The sequence below is a fragment of the Chelonia mydas genome, chromosome 1, assembly GCF_015237465.2.
Source record: "Chelonia mydas isolate rCheMyd1 chromosome 1, rCheMyd1.pri.v2, whole genome shotgun sequence".
Taxonomy (NCBI): Eukaryota; Metazoa; Chordata; order Testudines; family Cheloniidae; genus Chelonia; species Chelonia mydas.
The window spans coordinates 341,002,221-341,010,643 of record NC_057849.1 but is presented as its reverse complement, the minus strand read 5'-3'; positions in this window follow the sequence as shown (position 1 = coordinate 341,010,643).

Sequence of the window (8,423 nt, the reverse complement as noted above, 5' to 3'; positions counted from 1 at the left end):
TAGCGTGGCTGATAGTGTGACAGCCCCCCAACCTGAAGCAAATACTCACCAGCAACCACACACCACACAACAAAAACACTAAGCCAGGAACCTATCCTTGCAACAAAGCCCGTTGCCAACTGTGGCCACATATCTATTCAGGGGACACCATCATAGGGCCTAATCACATCAGCCACCCTATCAGAGGCTCGTTCACCTGCACATCTACCAATGTGATATATGCCATCATGTGCCAGCAATGCCCCTCTGCCATGTACATTGGCCAAACCGGACAGTCTCTACATAAAAGAATAAATGGACACAAATCAGACATCAAGAATTATAACATTCAAAATCCAGTCGGAGAACACTTCAATCTCTCTGATCACTCGATTACAGACCTAAAAGTTGCAATTCTTCAACAAAAAAACTTCAAAAACAGACTCCACTGAGAGACTGCTGAATTGGAATTAATTTGCAAACTGGATACAATTAACTTAGGCTTGAATAGAGACTGGGAGTGGATGGGTCATTACACAAAGTAAAACTATTTCCCCATGTTTATCCCCCCCACACACACCCCCACTGTTCCTCAGACGTTCTTGTCAACTGCTGGAAATGGCCCACCTTGATTATCACTACAAAAGGTTTTTTTTCTCTCCTGCTGGTAATAGCTCACCTTAGCTGATCACTCTCCTTACAGTGTGTATGGTAACACCCATTGTTTCATGTTCTCTGTGTACATAAATCTCCCCACTGTATTTTCCACTGAATGCATCCGATGAAATGAGCTGTAGCTCACGAAAGCTTATGCTCAAATAAATTTGTTAGTCTCTAAGGTGCCACAAGTCCTCCCTTTCTTTTTGCGAATACAGACTAACATAGCTGCTACTCTAAAACCTACAGGGGAGGTAATCCTGTCATCATTACTTACAGGGTATGTCTACTCTGGAGTTAGGTTTCAGACAGGATTGTGCTTGAGGTGGCTAACCCATCCTGCCACTCGCGCTGCCATGATTACACTGCTATTTTTAGCATGCAAGTTCCACCAGAGCTAGTGTGGGTACGTCTGCCTGAGGTGGAAATTACCCCTCCAGCTCGCTGTGCGTGTAGACACACCCACGCAGACAGTCAGTGCTCTGCAAGAGGCCTGACTCTCCACTGCCTTCCTTGAATTGTCATTTACCCCAGGCAGAGCAGCTGTAGGCTCTTACTATCCTCGTTTGCATCCCCTTTGCACGGATGGATATGACCACTCAAGGCGGATCAATCCTGAATAGCGTCACCGAAATCCTTCATGTCAGGGGGCAGCAGCAGCAGGTCGAAATTCTGTTGTGAATAACAGTAGGTGCATACGCCGTGAGCCAGCACACCCCCTTGTGGGCGGGCGTAGTGTTGCAGATGAGCCTTTGCTTAATTTGCCCCTCATCCAGGGTATCAGCAAGTACCAACACCGGTTACATGCTAGAGAGCCCCTCCTTGCAGAGAGTCCCATTTGTCAACAGAAAAGCCGAGGCAGAAACATGAACAAAACATTCACCCCAACGTCCCGGTGGGGTGACTAGGTCATTCTTCGACCATGTCCCCCACCTGAGTCCAGCGATCATCTCTACCCAGTCTCCCTCCAGGGTTCTCTTGGTGCCAGTCTCAGCCCTGGCTGCTAGGCCTCTTGCCCCTACCAGAGTAACATCCTTCTCTGGAGTCTCAGGTCCGCGGAGGTCTGCGTGCTGTGATGCGTCTCCAGGGACAGTGGGAGATCCTTGCCAGGCCGGGCTTCCGGCCAACGTCTGGGGGATGAGGGGTAAAGCCCTCTGACTAGGAGGCTCCCCTCTCCAGGGGCGCCTCTTACAGGCTCCCCATCCTGGTAGGTTCCCCAGAGAGCTCCCCTTCGAGGCTCCCTGTTCTGCCCTCTGCCTCAGGCCTCCCTCAGTCTCCTATCTCCCTTTGAAGTTCGCGCTAACTGAGCTCTGGTTACCTTTATTAGGTCCAGCTGCTTCTTTAGTAATCAGTCCCCGGGACAGTCAATTACCCCTAGGTGGGACCCTCATCAGGCAGTCACGGCCCGAGCTCCCCATAAAAAGCAGCTACCCCTTGATAAGAGCCTGTTATGGCTCCCAGCTTGGCACTGCAACTAGAGAGCATTCGGCCTGGTTGGATCAGGCACCTGATGCTGTCTTTGAAAGCATGTGATGTTAAGCATATCTGGATTGGTGCCTTCTGGAGCAAATACCAACACAGACAGCTATATTAATCACAGGGGGATATGATTTTATTTGAAATTTTCCATGCACTTCCGAAACTACCCCGTTTCATCCATCAAAGGTTTGCCGGAGACATCTGTAAACGTTGATTTATTGCACTGTTCCAGGCTGCGAATTAAATAGCATTATAGTCAAAGATATTGGCTTAATTGACGGGCAGGAATTTAATCAAGTTAATTTTGCAGCCAATTCCTAAGCTACCATTAACCCTTTGCTGAATTTTCAGAAAGTTCCAGGCACGTTCTTAAAAGCTTAGAGCCCAGTCCTGTCTGACAAGCCCTATGTTCCTCTTTGGATTTCTGTGGAGCACGGAATGGTCCAGGGAGCAGGACCCTTATGCCCAGCCAAATACCAGCAGGGCCCTGGATTAGTGCATGAGTCTGACTGTGAGAAGCAGCTTGCAGGATAGGGGCCCTTATGGACTTCTTAGCGACTGAGTTGCAGCAGCAGAAAGTCACTTCCACTTCAAACTACCCAGTCCTAGTGGCCCTTTCACCCCATGTGATGAATGAAGGGGGAGCTCCCTTTTATGGGCACCCAGCCAGAGAGTTAGCTATAAAATCCCTGTTAGTAGCTGCTCTCTACTTGCTTTACCTGTAAAGGCTCAAAAAAGCCCATAGGTAAAAGGAAGAGAGTGGGCATCTGACCAAAAGAGCCAATAGAAGGGCTAGAACTTTTTAAAATTGGGGAAAAAAACTTTGTCTGTCTGTGGTTGTTCTCTGGAGAGAAGGGACAGAGCAGAGACAAGGCTAAAGCTTTGCTGTAAAAAGCTGTAAACCAGGTATGAAAATCACCAGATCATACCTAGAACTACTCAGTTTGAAACCCCAGATACGTAAGTAGATCAGGAAATGTCTAGAAAGACGTGATTAGGTTTCTCTCTCTTATTTCTATAAGCCTTGTGGACACCTCTGTGCTAACCCCCAAATGCTTTTGTTTTGCTTGTAACCTTTAAGCTGGACCTCAAGAGAGCTATCTTGATGCTTAATTTTTGTAATTGTTTTTAATCTAGCAAAAAACCCAAATTCCAGATTCCCCCCCCCCCTTTTTTTTTAAAAAACAGGATTAGATTTTTGTGTCCTAAGAGGTTTGTGCACATGTAGTTTAATTAGCTGGTGGTAACAGCTGATTTCCTTTGTTTTCTCTCTCAGCTCTTCCCCGGAGGGGTGTGTGAAAGGGCTTGAGGGAACCGCACAGGGAAGAATTCGCAAGTGCTCCTTCCTGAGTCCTAAGGGGTTTTTTGCACTTGGGCAGTGGCAGCATCTACCCATCCAAGGTCAGAGAAAAGCTGTAACCTTGGGAGTTTAATACAAGCCTGGAGTGGCCAGTATTAATTTTCAGAATCCTTGCAGGCCCCCACCTTCTGCACTCAAGGTGCCAGAGTGGGGAATCAGCCTTGACAGCCCATATGGGTCATCAGCAGGGTTTGAATCTATAGCCCTCAACATCCCTAGTGTAGCAAAGCAATGACTCACTGGCGCAGCACCTCCTGCTGGTCATCTCAGGAATTGGCGCTCCAGCATATGGAGCGCCTCCTCCTGGCTGGTGTCTCGCCTGCCGCTGGCCCCCCCCCCCCCCCGTATCCCTCCCAGACCCTGGTATCCCATTACCTTGGGGTGCTACCCCCTGGCAGTGCCCCCACACTCTGGGTCTCCCTTCCCAGGGGAACCCCCAACCCTTTATCCCCACCTTGCCTCAGTGGCTGCTGCCAGTCATCCTCTAGCCCCCCGCTCACTGGGGCAGACTGCAGTCTGTAAACCACTCATCATTGGCAAGGAGGTTGGACTAGCTGCCTCTGCCTAACCCTGGGCTGCTCCTTCTAGCCCCCGTACCTGCATAGGCCTCTATCAAGGCCTGCAGCCTGGGGAGTTGCCAGGCTGGACCTCCCCAGCTCCTCCCCCCCTTTCCTGTTCTGTCTCAGGTACCCTTCTCAGCCAGGTCCTTCTCTCTCAAGAGCTAAAGAGAGACTGACTTAGCTCCTGGCTCATAGCCCTTTTATAGGGCCAGCTGTGGCCTAAGTGGGGCGTGGCCCCAGCTGTGGCTGCTTCCCCAATCAGCCTAGCCTTTTCACAGGAGCAGGGTGACTGCCCCGCTACACCTAGCATAGGGGTTCGCCACTTGAGCCAAGGGGCAATGCTATCAGCTGGCCGCACTAGTAGGCTATTATCCTCTAGTGCACAGACACTAGACCCATGCAAAACAAGCTTCAACGGTACGTTATGAAAGCAGATTTTCATTGCATTGCATCAATTCTACTGTGCCCGGACTAGAAATATGCCCGCTCAGGTGTGGGGGGCTAGGTAGTGAGAGACAGCTCATTATGCTTAGTCCCATGCTGCTGATAGCACATAGACTAAAATCCAATCACGTGGTACTGCAGTGCCTAGCACCTGCTTCCTATGCTGACCTAGCTGGACCTGACATTGGGGAGATGCAGGTGGGGCACAAGGGGAGGCAAACTTCCCCCTTGGTAGCTGAAATAGCCTATGTAGGGCCTTGGTACAGCCTCCCTCGCCATGGGGGGAGATGAGCGGACCCACATGGTGACAGATCTCCTCCCTCACCCACTCACTCACACAGCTCCCCCTCCTACATCTTTCCCACTGGTTTCCCTGGACAAGGGCCTCTCCAGACACAGAGAAGTGGGCTGGACTCTGCAGAGCTAATTCTCCACTGCCATGTGCCTGGGATGGTCACTTACACTGATGCTGAGTGTAAAACATGAGCAGATCAGAGCAGCGGCATGTCACGCTCATTTGCACAGATCCAAGTGACCAGGCAGTGCCCCTGCCTGCTGACACGCAGTTCTTGGGGATCCTTTTTAATGCCATACGTGGGGCCAAAGAAAATATCAGAGGGGAGATTGTGGCTGAGGGAAAGAGAGGGAGCAGATGAGACCTGTGTGGCATTAAGAAAAGCCAGCAGAAAACAAGTGCAAACCCCAAGGTTGTCTGCTTGGTGGCTGACAAATTCAGATGGACACTGACTGAGTCTAACTAATGGAGATCGGGATGAGAACTATGCAGGGGGACCAAGGGCGGCTTATCCCACATCTGCTTCAGTGGGGTTCTTCCACTCTGAAACGTCTGGCACTGGCCAGTATCAGAGACAGGATGGACCATGGGACCGACGCAGTCTGGCACTTCCCACAATCCTCTTTGGTTTCCCACAATTCACAGCTCACGTGTCTTGGCTTAGTAGGTACGATCCTATCTGCGGCTGGCTGCACAGACAATTTAGCCTGCTAGCTACTAGCCTGCTAGTGTCCAGTGACCGTGGCCTGTGATCTTGAGGCTAGAGATCCCAGGTTCAATCCCCACTGGTGCCCCCAGGTAGCTACAGCTCATTACACTAGCAAATACAGCCACCTGGAAAAGACATTAACTTCTCTGCCACGAGCGTCAGCTCCCCTGCTTTTGGTTCTGTTGGACACAGCACGTGACACACGTACCTTCATGCGGAGCCAAGGCTTCGGCCTGTGCCAAGAGGGCTGCTAGCGTAAGTATCTTGGCATATGACAATCTCATCTTCCTAGGGCAGAAACTCCTCCTAGGTCACCAGAGTTATTGCACAAGCCGAACATTGATGTGTCTGGAAGAGAAAACAGGGCTTAATGCAGAGTGACGAGTGAAATCATCTAGTGAGCCGCAGGACAATGGGGCAGCATTAGCTTCCTTCACCCAGCCCAGTCCATGGGCCTCAGTATTCACTTAGCCAGATGACCACTAAGAGTGAGTCTCGATGGCCTCTTCATTCCTTAGCCTCCGGCTGAGACAGCCAAGGGATACCTGACCCCCAAGGAACTGGGAGGAGAACTACCAACTCGTATCACTTGTGCCTCCAAACTGGCACCAGATTTAACACCACCTGGAGAAACATTTTCAGAAGCATCCACGAAATTTTGGAGATCCAACTTGAGACGTCCTGATTTTCTGAAGGCCCAAGCAACTGCAGCTACTGGAGGGATATAAAACCTTCTGCGTCAGGGCACAAGGTGCATCGCTAACTCATGGGCTGAGGAAACACTTCCCCTAGGTCAGGGGTCCTCAACCTTTTTCTTTCTGAGGCCCCCCAACATGCTACAAAATCTTCCATGGCCCACCTGTGCCACAAGAGCTGTTTTTTCTGCATATCCAGACGATTAAAAGCCAGGGCTGGCGTTAGGGGGTAACAAGCAGGGCAATTGCCTGTGGCCCCACACCACAGGGGCCCCGCAAAGCTGAGCTGCTCGGACTTTGGCTTCAGCCCCCCTGGGTTCGGCTTTCTGCCCTGAGCCCCAGGGAGTTTAGCGTCGGCCCTGCGATCTGGTTTATTTTGGCAGCCCCCACTGAAACCTGCTCGCGGCCCCCTAGAGGGTCCCGGACCCCTGGTTGAGAACCGCTGCCCTATGGGAAGGTTGCTCCATAATTCAAACTTTCTTGCACCTTCCATGGAGACATCTGGTGCTGGCCACCGTCAGAGACAGGACACTGGTCTAGATGGACCTCACATCTGATCCAGGATGACAGCTCCTACGTAACGTTAATTAATAACCTTCTCCTTCAGGCCGAGGCTAAACAGGACCTGTTTCATGCCCAGTGGTGAGTGTTACGTGTGTGTGTAGTAAAGGGGTGTTAGAACAGAACTCTTTTGCAACCCTTATTACAGCAGTCGCTCTAATAGGAAGGAAAAGTCTCATATGTTCAAAGCACAAAAGTCAATGTGCGATCGTTGCATACAGCAGCTTCCTACACTACACACTCAGCTTCTCATTAGACTATTTTACAGCTGACCTTTGGGTTCCTCAAGCTTGTAGCTTGAGAACTGCTCTAATTAGCAGCTTTGCACACAGCCATTTCAAGTTTCCCTCGTCATTGTGCTGTGGACCTGGAAAACACTTGTTACTGTCCATGTGTGATGTACACAATCCATAACAAATGCTGATTGCTCATTAAGGCTACAGGATCCTTGCTCTAAGTAGCAATAACTGCAGCATTGCCAGAAGGGGTTTTATTCTTTCTTAAGGGACTATAGGAGATCTTCTCCTATTTTAAGCTTCTCCTCTTTGTCCTAGACTGAACACACGCCACAGATGTCGCTATGGGCAACTTCCAGGAAATCATAGACATTAGAGAAAGAAAAGACCTAATACATCATCCAGCCCAGCTATCTGCCAGCGCAGGACTCTACAGTAAATAACATGCAATCACTGAGCTATACTAGTACCTAATAAAGCTGCTGATTCCTCTTGGAAAAACCTCTTGGTTTTTTTCCATGCACAACCTTGGTGTTTCAGTCTAAAATGATTTGTTTCAGATGAAGGAAAACAGCAAACAAGAAAGAACGAAAGTAAAGTTTTGAGGCGGGAGTACGGGTTGCGGTGAGAGAGAGAGAGAACAGGCTGCAGCCATAACATGGCTGCTGTCTCTGGGCTAGAGGCTCAGCAAATAACTGATTTTTCAGTTCTAACTGAAACTGAAATTTTGGGGACTTTTTGGTGAATTGAAAAAATCCGTTTCGGGTCTGTTCCGAATCAGGGATTCAAACGTAAGTCCCTCAGATCCCAGGGCAGTGTCGCAAACACTGGCTAATGGTCGTTAGGTGTTGTGACAGCAGCAGCCGCTTCTTCTCCAGCCGTTTTGGGAATAGCTGAAACCCGTTGTGTCAAATTCACAAATAGTTCCGGATTGACCAACACTGCATTTTTCATCACATAAACTATTAGTCTAAAAAATTTCACTCCGCTCTACTGCGAGGACAAACAGATCTTTAGAAATGTGAAGTCCACCCTGCGCAAAGTCACTCCACTGGCCCAGCTAGACCAAAGGCTTTGAACGCTATTCTGTGTACAGACCACTCCGCTGCCCTTTAATGTGTTTTTCTCTTTTTTCCTCCCATTTCTTGAAACGTGTGCATTAAATGTAGGTCTTCGTTGCTTAGCAGTGAGCCTGCTCCTACCCCTTATTCCTCATCTCTCATCATAATCGGTTCGTGACATCACCATTAGTTGCTATGGAGATGACTTGGATGTTAAAAAAAATCTTTCCGAGGCTTTTGATAAATTCCAATAAAGAATAAACACCAGGAGCAAACGAACTGCTAAGAACTAAAGCTTCTACGGGGAAAATGGGTAAGTCTCTGGGCTGGAGCTCGTGGAACCTTAGTTCAATTTTCTGCCCTGTTACAGACTCATTGTGTGACCTT